The 15,122-nt window shown below is 57.2% G+C and overlaps 1 long non-coding RNA gene across 3 annotated transcripts; it reads left to right on the top strand.

Annotated features, from left to right (window-relative positions):
• The first annotated feature begins 236 nt into the window (after positions 1–236).
• LOC140640294 (uncharacterized) lies at positions 237–13,428 on the top strand. Of its 3 annotated transcripts, none has more exons than XR_012036965.1 (4): positions 237–541; positions 7,948–8,796; positions 9,586–9,757; positions 12,584–13,428. It is a non-coding gene; the product is annotated as an uncharacterized lncRNA (long non-coding RNA). The 3 variants fall into 3 exon arrangements; XR_012036964.1 differs by lacking the exon at positions 237–541 and adding an exon at positions 6,056–6,997; XR_012036966.1 differs by lacking the exon at positions 237–541 and having other exon boundaries at positions 7,824–8,111; positions 12,584–13,426.
• The last annotated feature ends 1,694 nt before the right edge of the window (positions 13,429–15,122 follow it).

Raw genomic sequence — 15,122 nt, 5'->3', positions numbered from 1 at the left:
GGATGGCTCAGGGAAGCCTGGACAAGAAAACCAGGGAGTGTAGAACGTGGCCTTGCAGTGTCAGCAGCCCTGGGGGTGCGGGGGTGGGGGTGGAGTGGGGGGGTGAGAACAAAGCAGGTAGTGTCAGGTCCAGTGGTCCCAAGGGCACTTCACTTGAAAGGCAGGCCTGAGGGCTGGGAGCCAGGCGGGAGAGACCCGAGGACACTCTGCAGAGAGGGTTTTCCCAAGTTCATCTCTCAGTTCTAGGGAGCCAGGCTCAGGGGGCCGGTCGCGGCACTTGATGAGAAGCAACAAACCACCAAAGACTCCCATTGACCCCCAGACGCGTACGTGGCCATCACAGACCCTCTTCTTGACCCTCTTGACTTGAGAAATGGGCAGAGGAGATAAGGAAGAGTGGGAGGGGCCGGGAAGGGTCTGTGTCACCAGGGCCTTTACTTTCTTAGTCCCTGAATGGAGCGTGAGGTCAGCCTGTGCCTGTCGCTAGCAAAGAGTGAAGCCCATGAATAATGCAGAAGGAACACAGGGCAGCTAGAAAATGGTGAGTTTCATTAAAGCAGTGAATGGGCCCTGAATACGAAATGGAAGGGAGGCTGGGGGGCGGGGGCGGCAAGGGGGGGGCCCGGCGTTGCCCTTGGGGCTCCAGGCTGCCCTCCATGGGGTCCCAGTCTGGTCATGGGCCTCCCCGCCCATCCGCAGCCGCCCTGGGCACATAGACCAGACCCGACCGCTGGGCCCTGCCCCAGCCCAGCCCCAGTTAGGGCCGCAGGAGGAGCCGGTGCTGGCAGGCAAGCAGGAGATGAACCGGCTCAGGGAAACTGAGGGAGCTTCCAGGGACGTCCATTGGGGGGCGACGTCCTTTCAGCAGCTTAGGAATTTGGGGGAATTATAAAAGGAGGGGTGTTGTTAAGAGTCAAAGGAAGAAAGCAAATCCCATCACAGGAGAAATTTATAGGAAGTCTGGGTGGAAGGGCACCCACCTCCTCGTGGGCACAGCCATCATGCCCAGGAGGCTGCCCAGGAGGCCTCAAAGTTACACCTACAGGCATTTTTTCCCTGTGGGATCTTTGGAGGATTTTTACCAAACAGACAAGATCAAATTCAAGTAAGCAGATCTACCCAGGCTACTAGGTAGAGGCTGCAGAGTGGCTAGAGTCTGGAAATGTGGGTAATAGTACTGTGCCTTGGGTTGTCACGTGAGAGCCACAAGCCACATCTTCTGTTTTTTTTTTTTTTTAATTTTTTATTTATTTATGATAGAGAGAGAGAGAGAGAGACAGAGACATAGGCAGAGGGAGAAGCAGGCTCCATGCACCGGGAGCCCGACGTGGGATTCGATCCCGGGTCTCCAGGATCGCGCCCTGGGCCAAAGGCAGGCGCCAAACCGCTGCGCCACCCAGGGATCCCAACAAGCCACATCTTCTGTACTTGCTTCTGCTTCCAGACTTGGTGGTTGCTTTGTGATTTGTGTCCACTTGGAGGTGAACAGCAGGGAAGAGTTAAGGGACCGTCAGAGCAGTCCAGGGCAAGAGGCTGGTGTGGCGGGGGCCTGGCCGCAGCTGAAGCTGGGAGCAGTGGCCCACAGGCAGTGCCAGCCACTCTTGATGGCCCGCTCGATGGCAGTGGGGGAGAGAGGCCTCAAAAGAGATTCCCAGGCAGGCTGGGTGGCTCAGCAGTTTAGCGCCGCCTTCAGTCCAGGGCCTGATCCTGGACACCTGGGATGGAGTCCCGCGTCGGGCTCCCTGGATGGAGCCTGCTTCTCTCTCTGTGTCTCTGCCTCTCTCTCTCTCTCTCTCTGTCTCTCATGAATAAATAAATAAAATCTTTAAAAAAATTTTTTTTAAAAAAGGAGATTCCCTGCTTTATGGCTTGGGTAACTGGGTGCTGGGTGGCCCAGAGGGTGGGGGGTGGTGCCCTTTATCCAGAAGGGAAGCCCTGAGGCTTTAGAGCTGGGGAAATGGAGGGAAGATCTCAGTTTGAGACCCTGATTGGCAGTTGGAAAGCCAGTCAAGAGTCTGAGACTGAGCTCTGCAGCTGCTCTGGGTACTGTGAATCCAGGCAGTCCTGCTCCTGCCTCCCCTGCCCACCAGGACAGGATGAGGACACTCCTTTCAGCCGGGGCCTGAGGCCATGGGTAATTCTGTTACCCAGAACAGCTTCCCTGCCAGGAGGGGGCCCTGGGCAGCCTTGGCTACTCCGACCTCTGAAGCCCAGGGCACCCCAGGCCTTTCTTCTGTCTCCCTTCAGGCCCTGGAGCAGCCCCAGGATATCTTTCCCATGCGCAACACCCCAGGAGAAAGGCGTTCATTTTTCTCTGTCAGCAAAAAGCCCCACGGGGCTCGAATGCCCTGGCAAGCACTTCGGGGAGACCCTGGGGTGTTGCCCTGCGGTGGTGGCGGGTTGAGTGCAATCCTGTTACCTCCAGGTGAGCATTTATGCTCTCTGTTGACTCCCAGCTCCCTGAGGGGCTCCTGAGTCGTCTCCCAGCACACCCAACTCCACACCACTTTGCCATGCAATGGTTCCCAGAAACATGGCCCAAAACAGCACAGGCACACGAATGATCCAGTTACAGGTGCAAGTAGCAGTCCAGAGAGAGGACAGCCCTGTGCCGCCCCAGTAGGGGAAGAAGGGAAACAAGTTTGGCTGAGACTGAGCGAAGGGGGAGAAAGTGGCTGTTGAAAGAGGCTCAGAATGCCCAGTGAGGCTGCAGAACAGCTGGGAGTTGGAGAGGAGGCGGCTCTGGGGCTGGGGGTGGGGGTGGGGGTGGGGTGGAGGGAGGGTTCCCAGGGACCCAGGAAAGACGGGGGGGGGGGGTGCGGGGGGGTGAGGAGGTGGGGGTTGGGAGGCGGGTATGAAGTCAAATGGAAAACAGGAACACAGAGATGCAGATCAAAGGAGCCTTGGCAGGATCTGGCAAATACAGTATTATTTATGCACCCGGGCTCCGTCCATGCGCTCCAGGGACCCATCTGAAGCACCAGAGAAAGGACTCAGTCCTGGTCCTGGAGAAGCTCCCAGCTGTGAGGGGCAGACACAGGGCAGGGCTCCAGAAGACGGGGCACTGACCCAGGCTCACGGAGGTGGGGGGGTGCGGGAGTCAGTGTCCTGGACCCGGTGGACGCAGCTGAATCTATGTTGAGGGAGAAGTAGCGGACATTCGGAAGAGGAGTGGTTGTGGAAAGGCCCAGAGGCAGGAGCCTGGTGCTTCCTGAGAGCTCTAGCTGGGTCAGAGCATGGTTTGCCAGTGGTTTGTGTTTGTGTGTGTGTACCTGTGTGTTTGCACACGTGTGTGTGTGCACCTGTGTGTGTGCGCGCAGAACGGTAGGAAAGACGATAAGGCTACACCCGTATAAAGGTCTTGTGTCCTCTGCTGCAAATTCTTGTCCCTTAACTGCAGCGCAGTGGGACGCATTTAGGTAACAGGGTAAGATGTGTGTTTTGAGGACAGACTGGGGTGCTGGAGACTGGGCCGGAGAGCTGCTGGTTAGGAGCTGGCAGGGCGTCCAAGACGGAGAAGAGTCAGCCTAACTGACCGAGCCAGGAGAGCTTCTTGGGGGGTGGGAGATGGGCGGGTGGATAAAGGAGAGGGTGAGGGAGTACACTGGGTGGAATAGTGTCCTCCCCAAATTCACGTGCACCAGGAACCTGTGACTGTGACCTTATTTGGAAATAGGGTCTTTGCAAATGTAATCAAGTTAAGATGAGGTCATAGGAGAGTAGGGTGGGCCCTAAGTCCAAAGACAATATCCTTATAAGAAGAAGGAGGTAGGGACACAGGCCCAGGGAGCCTTGCCTGGAGCGGGGGTAGGGGAGCGGTTGGGGAGGGAGGCCACGTGATGGCAGAGGCGGAAATCAGAGTAATTGGTCTACGCACCCAGGAGGACCCAGGATGGATGCGGGCAAACATCAGAAGCTGGAAGAGGACAGGGAAGGACTCGCCCAGAGCCTTCCGAGGGAGCGAGGGGCTGCTGACACCTCGATTTCCGACGGCTAGCCTCCAGAACTGTGAGAGGATAAATGTGTGATGTGTTTTGAGCCACCCAGTTGGCGGTGACTTAGGGTACTGATCCGCTCTCCGCACTTCAAGGAAACAGACGCAGGGGGAAGCCAGGGGCGTATCTAACTGGGCCAGGTAAACCTTCGGGACACTGAGGCAGAAGGCAGGTGCGGTCCTAGAGGGGAGCCAGGAAAGAATGGTGAGCGGGCCTGGGAGGCCCTGGAAGAAGAAACTCTCCGTGTCATCATGAAAGGTCTTGGTGGGAAGGAGAAGGGGAGGAGCCTAAGAGATGAAGTGCCTCGCCGCCCCCGGCTGGCAGATAAGCGCGGGCTGCGAAGGACACATTCAAAGCTGGAGGAAGGGCACGGAACCAAGGACAAGAATAAAGGAGCGGGAGAGATGGCAAGAACGGAACCCGGCCCACTGCACCCCACCGGGGGCTCAGGCTTGCAGGGAGGGCCACCAGCTAAGCAATTGTTTGGAACGTAGGACGTGGAGAAGGGAAAGTAGGGAGTTTTTTTAGAGTCACCCTTGGGGTGAGGGCTAATTTGGCATGCATGGATGATGGATAAACCCAGATGTTATTTGTCACTGATCTTCTCTGTAAAGATAATGGAATGGGAAGCACAATTCTTCTTCTTTAACGGAAAGGGTAGCACAGATACTAGCAAGAGAGAATCGAAACTGGGGAGATGTGATCTCTCTAAGGGGATGAGATCCCTGTCACAGGAGGCATCCAAGCAGAGAGTGGAGGAAGCTGTCCTGGGAGGGTGTTGTAGGGAAGATCCCTCTGAGACTTTATGGTGAACACAATCCACGACTCGTTGCCAGGCTCCCTGACCCTTAGATCTCCTCCATCACAGTACCCTAGAGGCACCCTTGCTCTGTTTTGGTGAAGAGGCAGCAGAAAGCAGCATCACTTCAGTGCCTTGGCCCGGACTGGGTAGTAGCGAGCAAATCAGAACCTTGTGATGTGGGGCTTTTTTCTTGCTGTGAAGGTCTTGAGACCTCAAAAGTGCCACTAAGGTTGTCAGCTTTATTTTGATTCCCGGGCACTGAAGGCACCGCCCATCACCAGTCCCCCTGGCCCTCCCCCACTTCACGCCCACCTCCCCATCTTCCGCCTCCCCCTCACCTTGGACCTTCTGTGCTTCCCTGTCCCTGTCCCGTTCACAGAGACACAGAGGAGCAAGGCCCTCTCCTTGGGGCAGTGGCCAGGCCCGGAGCCAGTTCCCTCTTTCTCCTCCTTTCCTTTCCTTCTTGGCCTCTCTTTGTTCTCCTTCTGTCCCTCTGTCCCCTTTACAGCGGGCAGGATTAGCTGGCTGGGGATGAGCCAGGGCCAGCCTCGCCTTCCGGTCCTCTGTCTGTCCCAGATGGAGGGATCATGGGAACTGAGCAATGACCCCTCAGGGCCCTGCACCCCCGCAATCCAAGACTTTCAGATTTCTGGATTTCCGAGGTGCCTGGGTCCACCCCTCAGGGCATCGGGGCAGGTGGGGGGAAGGGAACAGAGAAGTGTGCCCTTGGCTGAGGGCAAGAATCTGCATGACACTTGCTTCTTTGACCTTGAGATGGCCTTCCACCTCCCCACCCCACCGCTACCCCCGCCCCTCAGGAGACAGGGAGCTGGAATTTGCCCCTTTGCTGATATCTCCAGCACATTGAGCCAAATTTCTAGTCCGAGGCCTGAGACAGGGTGGGCGTGGGGCAGGGATGCCAGCGCCCAGCTCCTGGGGGGATCGGCCTCTTAACATCCTCGGCACCTCAGGATAGGCAGGTGACAAGGGTCTCCCTCTCAGCTGCCCTTACCTGGCCTGGCAGCCCCTTCTCTCCCGCTCTGACTTGAGATCCCTGGCGCCTTTCTCCTGCCAAGTGGAGAGTCCCTCACCCCCGTGAGCCCAGCCCGTGACGCGAGACCGAACAGATCCCAACAGATCGCCGCCCGCTACGGCTTTTAGGGAGAGCTGCCTCTGGTTTGTTCCACAATCTGGCCTCTTTCAAATTCCCTTCCCTTTATCCTCTCAGATCAAACAAATACACCTGTTGTTTATTCTTTTTATACATTTAATACATGTTCGCTGAGGAAAAGCAGCAAAAAGGCTATAACAAGAATTGCCACCTAAAAAACCCTCACCACGAGCATGTTGTACGCACTATTTTTTCTCTCTCCCCCCAGACACCGCAGATTCATCAGTGACAAGACAGGAGGGTTCCCACTCTTGAGGCGCTTACATGTCCCTGGGAAACGTGATACACGGTCTTTGTAACGTCTAGTGACAGACAAGACGTAACTCTCAGTACACTTGCTCTCTCCTCTGTCTCCATCTCCGGCCGTTGACTTCCTCCCCAAGGGTCCTTCCTTTTCCTTCGTGTGTATTTGCTGTGGCGGAGGCAGGCTCCGTATGCGACTCAAAGGTGATGGACACACCTCTGGGGTGAGCTTTGTGTCGGGCAGGCGAGAACACAGCCCCCACTCTTGCCAGAGGCAGGATCCCTTGGGGTTACTGTCTGGAGCCCTGAAGTAGGCCTGCGCCCCAAGCCCTGGACCAGAAAAGCCGCACCCCAGAGTATGGAATATGGAAGGAAGGGCCCCTGCAGGACGTGCCCCCCTGGCCTGTCGCAGGGGTCTGCCCACGTGGCTACTACTGAGCTGTGGGCGGTGGGCCGTGGGTGGCAGGACCCAGTTTGCTCCCACAGGGCAGGGGCCACCCATTGCCCTTTCTTGCATCTCAAGGGGTGCGAAGGAGGAGGAGGGGGGTAGTGAGGTGGCGAGGAAGGAAGGGAAAGTGAGAGAGGAGGGGAGGAGAACCAGCCTTGTTTCCATGGCAACCACACATGTGAGCCAGCTGCTGTTGCCATGGAAACAAGGGGAGCCTGCTCAAAGGCTGTGCTGTCTCAGGGGAGACACAATTTTTGACAAAAAAATACCCTTTGATAAAAATAAAGAAAAAATAATGAAAGCCACCCTCTCTGGGATTGGGGGCACTGCCGAGTGAGGTGACAAAGGGAAGGAGGGGGCTGGGCTGTGGGGGAGGAGGCTGCTTGGCCAGGCGCTCCTGCCTGCTGCAGAGAATTGCCGAGTCAGTGTTTTAGAGCCAAGGGGGCCTCCAGAATCACCCCCCACTTGATGGATGAGGGAGGGAGGCTCTGCGAAGAAGGCAGGCAGCTCACTCAGAGTCCCAGGGCAGGAGGGAGCAGCTCAGGGACCCCCAGGGGCTCTTGGGAGAAGGGAAGGGCCGAGCAAAGCCTGTGGGTTCTTCACCAGCCAGTGCATGGAGACTGGGAAGGAAGAGAGAGGCTAGGGCCAGGCGCAAGGCCCTTTAGCTGGAGGTGTGTGTACTGCGGGCACCTCGGCCTCTTCTCCCTCTACCCCACCCCTCTGCTAAGCTTGGCTTCTTTTGGGGAGGAGGGTTTGGCTGCCCCTCAGGGGGCCAAGCTCAGACGAATCCCCCCTCAGGAGGGCTAGAGAGAAATTGCCAGAGACCACGAGGGAGCTTCCCAGTGTGGAGACAGGAGGGGAGGAAGGATGGGAAACGCCCAGAGAAAGCCGCGCAGCCTTCTGTCTTCTCCAGGGAAAGCCCTGCCCTCCTGACATCAGCGAAGTGGTAGGACCACAAGTCACATTCACAGGGCACCTGGTTCTAGATGACGTATTTGGCCAGAAGGAGATGCTTTTGTTGGAGTCCAGTTCGGGGGAGATTAATCAAGACACAATTAATACAGGAAAGTGAGGGCTTATCAAATCAGGGTTTTAATAAATATAAGAGTTTCTGAACTGCAAGATTCCATGCAGCAGAGCTGGGGCACTGGCCAGGTAGGGGGGCAAAGGCTGGGCTCCGAGTGCCCTCCCATTTCGCCAGGACCACCTCTACTTTTCTCTCTTTTATGCTTTTTCTTTCACAAGGCACGTTCCCAAATGTGATCTCACTTGCTCCCCTCTGATGCAGCTGATGCAGCTGATGCAGGTGTGGCGTTCTCACTGTCAGGATGAGGACACAGCCTCGGAGAGGTCGAGCCCCTCTCCCCAGTTAACACAGCTCACAGTAGCCCAACAAGAATTCGAGCCCTGGCCCCAGAACAGAAAGCTAACGCCATTTCAAAGGAAGGAAAGGTGAGATACAACCAGAGGCGTGTTTCTGCCCAGGGCCTCACCTGGCCTCTCCTCCAGGAGCCCAGAGGCGGGATAGGAGGCTGCCCTAGGGCCCATGGCCAAGGGCACATTTTGGGGGAGTGACCTTGCTGCCTTTTGGTCCCAGAGCTCCAACTCCTCTTTCCTGGGGAGCAATGTGAGGCCTCCGCCTGGCCTGGAGGTGAGGGCGGGTGGCAGGAGGGTGGGACTCTGCCCTCACCTTGGAGGAGCTCCTCACGCCTCCTGTCAGCTGCCCTTCACCACTCCCCACTTCAGCCTCCAAGGCAGAGACCACGTGGGTGAGTTGCCATGGAAACTGCGGAGTTCTTTTTGAAAGCAGTGCTGGGTGTAATCTGAGATGGCTGGGGGAAGGGTGCCAGGGCTGGGATCCATAGGTGGGGCCACTACACCTGTTTGGCTCTGGTCCCCCTAATTCACCTCTTTCTACCAGAAACCATCGATTTCAAGGCCTCACTGCCCTTCTTCCCCACAAGAGACCTGTCTCCCATCGTCATTGTCGTAGTGCCCTCTGTACCCAGGCCTGTTTGTGATCACAGGCAGTAGCCCCACGGGCCCTGTCCTGATTCCCCAGAGAAGAAGCGATTATCCCTGTTATACAACAGAGGGTGGCAAAAAAACCAAGAGAGATCATTTTTGCCATACGGAGGTCGGGACATTACCGCAGGGATTATCTGGATTATAGGATGTGGGGGTGGGGAGGAAGGAGAGGAAGCCTCAGAGATGTGGTGCCCCAGAGATGGGAACTTGGACCCCACCCTGCTTCTCCCTGCCATGGTTCAAGAGCAAGAGTTCAGGCAGGCTGACCGAAACAGGAAAGCTCCAAATCTGACCGGGGAGTTAAGCTGGGTTTGCACTGGGCTCAATTAAAATTTCCCCATGGCCACATCCAGACAGACCCTTGTTCTCTGCCTGCTCTTGCCTGATTTAGGCACTGTGCTGGGTCTTGCCTGCTGTCACTTTTGCTATGTCCCCCTGCCCACCCCAACTCATAGCAGAGGAGATAAGAATTTTGCTTCTCCACTTTGCTGTGTGAATTGGGGTAAATTGCCTAGCTTTGCTGAGCCTCAACTGCTTCTTCCATGAAACAGGGATAAGAAAATAACTGCCTCAAAGGGTTACTTGGGGATTGAAAGAGATGATACAGGGTCGCCTGGGTGGCTCGGTGGTTGAGTGTTGGCCTCTGGCTCAGGGCATGATCCCAGAGTCCCAAGATCGAGTCCTACATTAGGCTCCTCACAGGGAGCCTGCTTCTCCCTCTGCCTATGTCTCTGCCTCTCTCTCTCTGTGTGTCTCATGAATACATAAATAAAATATTATTTAAAAATATTTTAAAAATAATAAATATAAGAGTTTCTGAACTGCAAGAAACTTGTCCATCTGGTACGGACAAGAATGGAAATATGATTACTATTATTATCTCTCCTTCCACACCCAGAACAAGCTCCATCTCCTCCAGGAAGCCTTCCTATCTCTACAGAGGAACTAGGGATTAGGAGCAGCCACCATGCTGGCACTTCCTGTGCACATTTTCGCATTCTCGAAACAGCCCTGGCAGGGAGGTGTTCTTCTTCTTATCCACATTCAATAGAGGTGGACTCTGAAGTGCCGTGAGTATCTTGCTCAAGTTCATTGGTAATAAGAAGCAGGGTCAAGATTCAAGTTCACCCTGTCTGGTTTCAAAGCCTTGCACTTTGTTACTACAACGTGCACCTCATATATGGTACAATCTGCCCCCAGCCGCTTTCCTTCTGATTGAAAGCAGTTTATTATTGCTTCTGATTTCTTTCTTGCCTTTCTCACCTGGCCTTCCTGCACCAGGGCAGAGAGTAAGGAAGTAAGCAGAACCAGGGAGAGTCAGGACTCTGACAGGCCTGCTGCACTGGGAGCTTAGGCAGAAGGGAGCTGGAAGCAGGTGGCCTGGCATAGAAATCTCCAGATAGGGAGCCAGTGCCAGTGCTGGTAGGGGTTGTCTGGACTCTGAAACAAACTCTCCCCACCTCATTCTGATTTTCTGCTCAGCTCTGACCTTGGTCTCTGGACCCCAGTCTTCCAGGCCAGGGCTGGTGAGGGCTTGACAGATGACCTTGACCTGGCTTTGTCAGCCTGGGGACTTGAAGTGTCTCCTTCAGGTGAAGAGGAGACAGAGAGGTTGGGGGAGGAGGTGGAGGAGAAGGGGCGGAGGAAGGAGAGACGGGAGGGAGGGAGTGGAGGGGGGAGGGAAGGACACCGGGGAGGGGAGGGAGGTGGGAGGGGAGACTGCCAAGTGTGATTCTGAGCTCCGAGGGAGAAGAAAGGATGAGAAAGCAAGAAATACGCTTCAAGGGCAGGATGAAAGGGGGAGGGAACCGAGGTCGGTGGGAGAATGAGAGAAAGGAGGAGGCCAAGAAAGTGAATGAGGGAGAGCTCGAGCCGGGGAGAGGAAATGGCAGGGTGGGAGAGGCTGAGCGAGAGAACGAGGAACAAAGACGGGGCTGAGCAGCTGCCGCGTCCTCCCTCCCGCCAAGCGAAGGCCTCAGAGGGCCGCAGAGGCTGAATGAGCTGGGAGCCAGCCATGACTCAGTCTCCGCGGCTCCTGCCCGCCAAATCCTTCCTGGCTCAGCAGTTTCCACGGGGAAAGGGGCACATCCTCCACCACCCACCCCTTCTCAGGAACAGCGTCTTCTCTGAGGCCCCAAGAAACCCCCACCTGCCTGGTAGCTGGTGCCTGCCCTCAGAGTTCCCAGGTGCACTGTTCAGGAGAACACTTCTGGAACCTTCTAAAGAGGGGGAAACCAGCCACTGTGCTAGGAGGCTGGGGTGGGGTGGGAGCAGGTGTATATGTAGCCCAAGGAAATCCCCCTCTTTCACTGCTGAAGCCTGGCACCTTTCTAAGGAGGCAGGGCCCAGGAGCGGCTCCACCTTAATAAAAGAAGGAAAATGTATTGAGAGCTTAGCAGGAGCTAAGCAGGTTGTACTTTATCCCACTCAATCCTCACAGCAACCTTGAGAGGTCTGTGCTATTATCTGTTTCCATTTTCTAGAAGAGAAAAGGCCCAGCTCATGTAGCTGACAAGAGGAGACACCTTGGCATCTAACTGGTGGGGACAGAGGTCATGGTCCTGCTAGGGCTGGGAGGGTCGGATAGGGGATTAGAAGCTCCAAGGGCCCACGGAAAGCTAATGTCTGCAATGGCAGGTCTCAGATGGGTCTATGCCTCAGTTTTCGAATCCAACATCACTGTTGCTGTAGGAATGTGCCCGATGAGAAGCTGACCGGAGGAGCCTGGACACAAAGCCAGGGAGACGCTCCTTGAGGGTGGTATCCATTTGCAGGGAGGAAGACCTGGGTACCTGGATAGAGCTATGTAAATGGTGTTCCCCTCTTACCAGCCTCATCGGCATCTCTAAGGAAGGCCAGATGGGTGCTCATAAGGCCCTGCTTTCATGGGGGCTCCCACGAATCTCTTTCTAAAATGCTTTCATATATGGGTGAACACACACACATGCACTACATTCTTATTCTTCACAGCCATCTTCCACAGCACATGAAGTGTGCAGCTGGCTTTATTTTATATGGCTGGGGGAAGCTAGGGTCACACACTTGGCACCAGGGACCGTGGACACCATTTGGATGCATGGGCAGTAGCATAAAGTTTCTGCTTTCCAGGTACCTTGTGGGCTCTAGAGGAAGTACCCACTCCACACCCTTACCCGGCCTCAGCCCACCCTCACCCCCACTATACCCAGGTGTCATCCTGCAGACACTGTGGATGCCAGTTGCTCCCTTGGCACCACCTGGCAGCCTTCCACGTCGTTGCCAGCCTGAGTGAGGAGCTGTGCCTGCTTCTTGCCTGCCCCAGGGCCCTGGTGGCTTCCCCTGTCACCTTCAATCAGAGTCCATGTTAGGGTGTGGGCTTTGGAACAGCGCTTCCCCTCCTCCTCTCCCACCTACCCCATCCCTGGCAGTTCCCCAGGGATGCAGCAGTCTTGGTAGCCTGCAGTTGCCATGGTGGCCCTCCCTGGGTTTCAGCGGGAGCAGTGGGAGGGGGATGTTGGGGAGGGTGTGTGTGTGTGTGTGTGTGTGTGTGTGTGTGTCCCTTTTCAGCCCCAGGTGAGGGGGTCTCAAAGGGTGGGATCCCCTCCTCCTAGGGTGGGGTCAGCCCATCTCAGCTCAGTCCCAGCTGGCCTAGCTGCATCCCAGAGGCGGAACGATTGCAAGACAGACAGAGGGACACGGGACTGAAGAAAAATGCCCCAGAAGGAAAACTGGAGGGGGAGGGTGGAGTTAGGCTTCAGCACCCGTCGTCAAAGGAAGAAGGCCCGGATGTGGGGTGGGAGCTGCAGGAAGCAGGGAGCCAGGGCGGCAGAGCAAGCACAGTGAAGGATCCAGAGCCACAGAGGGGGGACCCGGGAAGGGGCAGGCCCCTCATTTCTGCCACCCTCCCCCCCCAGCAGGTCTCCCGCTGCGCTTCCCCAGCAGAGAGAAGGCCCCTCTGCTCCTCCAACATGATCTGTAATTTCCGGCAGACATTTGAGGTCCCTGACATCTGCATAATGTGGGCCAGTCTCTTAGCAACGGCGAACAGCTGTCTGGCATTTCCAAGATTAAACTGTAACTATACACGGTCCTTGCCAGGGGGAGGGGGAGGGGGAAGGGGATAAACACTGCCTCCTGGCATTTTCAAACTCATTTAGCTTTTATTCATTTCCTGCCTCCAGTAAAGAGGCCAGGGATTCGGGCTGGGCCAGGCTGTTGCTGCCCCTGCCTCGCGGCTGCTGAGATGGCAGATTGCTCCTCACCCAGATCCGCTTGCCCCGCACCAGGGGAGCCGGCCTTTGTGGTTTCTAGTGGATGGATCTGCTCTAGGTGCCGCCGTCGGGGCACACACCTCAGAGGCGCCGGCGGGAGGAGAGGCCGTGCGGCCCTTGGGGGGAGCCCCGGCCGCCCCATCTGGCTCCTGTGGCTAAGAGCCGTGTGACCTGGGGCCGGCCCCTTTACCCGTCTACACCTCCATCTCCCCGTCTGTAGGTAGAAGGAGATAATCCTATCGCCCCGAGGGGGCTGAAATAAGCACTCAGGTCATAGAGGCAGCGCTGGTGATCGGCCTCTCGGTTCCTGCCCTCGGTCACCCTCCCGCCCGGTCCCGTGTCAGCCCCTCTGCTACCCGGGCCTAGGCAGGCCCCGTCGGGTGCTCCGGGAGCCGCCGCCTTGAACCCCAGTGCCCGGCAGCCCCGGGGCGATGACGCTTCTGCCCCGTAGGAATTCAGCAGAGCTCAGCAGTCCCCAGCAGGGCCCTCTCGGCCGCCGCCCGGCAGGAGGTGTACTATACCCTGGCCCTCCCAGGCCCGGCAGGAGGTGTACTATACCCTGGCCCTCCCAGGCCCGGGCAGCCCCAGGTCCCATCCCCTCCACCGCCGGCTCCTGCCATTTGGCTGGAGCTCCTGAACTCGTGAATGCGGTGTTTGGGTTTTGCAGCAAGAGTTGGGGGGGGGGAGGGTGGAAAAAAAGGGCGAGTGTGGGGAGGAACAGGATGGGAGAGGGCGAGGGAGGAGGAGGGAAAAACCCTTCAGCCGCCTGTGCTGGCCAGTTCCAGGAATGTGTTCTGGGCCATCGGTGCCAAAGCGGTGACCCAAGCCAGGCAGCCAGGCCGGGAGAGGGAGCGGCCGGCCCGGGGGCAAGAGCTCTCCTCCTCCCGCGGCAGCCTCTGCTGACTCACGGCTGCTCCAGCTGGCAGAAGCCCTTCCTGGGGACGGCTGTTGCTAGGATTCCTGGGAGATGACTGATTGCTTCTCCTTGAGCTTGGTGAAAACATGTTTGTAGACTGCACACAAACACACACGTATCCTCCTCTGGCCTTGCACGCCTAGCCCGGATACCTGCACATGCGTGCGTGCGTGTGCAGCAGGCCGCCGTCGTGCCCCTCGGGTGCTCGTGCGTGCACACGTGTGTGGACCAGCACTGAGCCCAGGGAGGGGCGGAGGCGCGCCGGGTCCCCACAGGCGGAGTAAGGGAGGCAGTGGGGAAGCTGCCAGTGTCTGGGCCTGCCTGAGGCCGAAGGAGCTTTCAGGTTGCCTTGAAACATTCTTGGCCTCTGTCCTTCCTCCCCTCCCTTGGTTCCTCGGTTTCCTTCATTCTGCCCTAATGATCTAATCTTCCCTTCTCCCTCGGCCTGCCAGATTTTTGATGTCTGGTGTTCCAGGCACTCAGCTGGAAGCTGGAATCCTCTAGAGCTGGATTCCTGGCCTGGACCTGACACCCTGAGGGGGCTTCTAGGGAGCTCCAGTGCCTCTGTTCTGCTGGCCAAAGGGGGCTGCTGTGAGGACTCCTGGATGGAAAGTGCTGGGCCTTTCTCTGGGCTCTGTGCTGATGTGATTCAGGAAATGTCAGCTCCCCCTGCATTCGGGGCCCGGAGCCTTGGCCGGGGTGGGCCTGAGTGCTCAGTGCTCAGCATGCAGCCCTGGACGCCGGGCCTCTGGTTGCCAGCAGGATGTATGACCTTGCACACACTGGGCTCTTGCTGCCTTGGTTTCCCCACCCGCTGGGCTGAAATTGGACTCCTTGCTGAGTCTGCCAGGGTTTTACTGCGACACGGCTTGGCAAGAGCTTGGGCACCAGGCGAGGTTGTTTGTCACGGGTTCTTGAAGAGGCGGAGGGGCAGGTGGCCCCACGCCAGCGTGGAGCCCACACTCCTCTCGCCAGCTCTCCTGGGCTCAGGCTCAAGTGTGGCTGCTTTAAACGCACCCACCCCAGGGGCTGGTCCCATGAGCTGCTCTCCGCTGTGATTCAGTGGCGGTTGCTAAGGAAGGCCCGGTACCCAGCCCTGAGGGAGAAGCTGCGGCCAGCCTGGCTTCAGCAGGCTCGGCAAAGCTCACACCAGCTCCGAGAAAAATATCCGTCTGGGCTCAGGGTCCCCGGTCCCAAAATGAAGACGAGGCCAGCTCCAGGGTTCCTGCTGCTTCTGACACGCAATGATGCGGGCCGGGGCGGGGTAAA

Source organism: Canis lupus, chromosome 9 (assembly GCF_048164855.1).
Source record: "Canis lupus baileyi chromosome 9, mCanLup2.hap1, whole genome shotgun sequence".
NCBI classification, from domain to species: Eukaryota; Metazoa; Chordata; class Mammalia; order Carnivora; family Canidae; genus Canis; species Canis lupus.
Note: the sequence above shows the minus strand (reverse complement) of the source record. Positions and strands in the feature narration are given on the sequence as shown.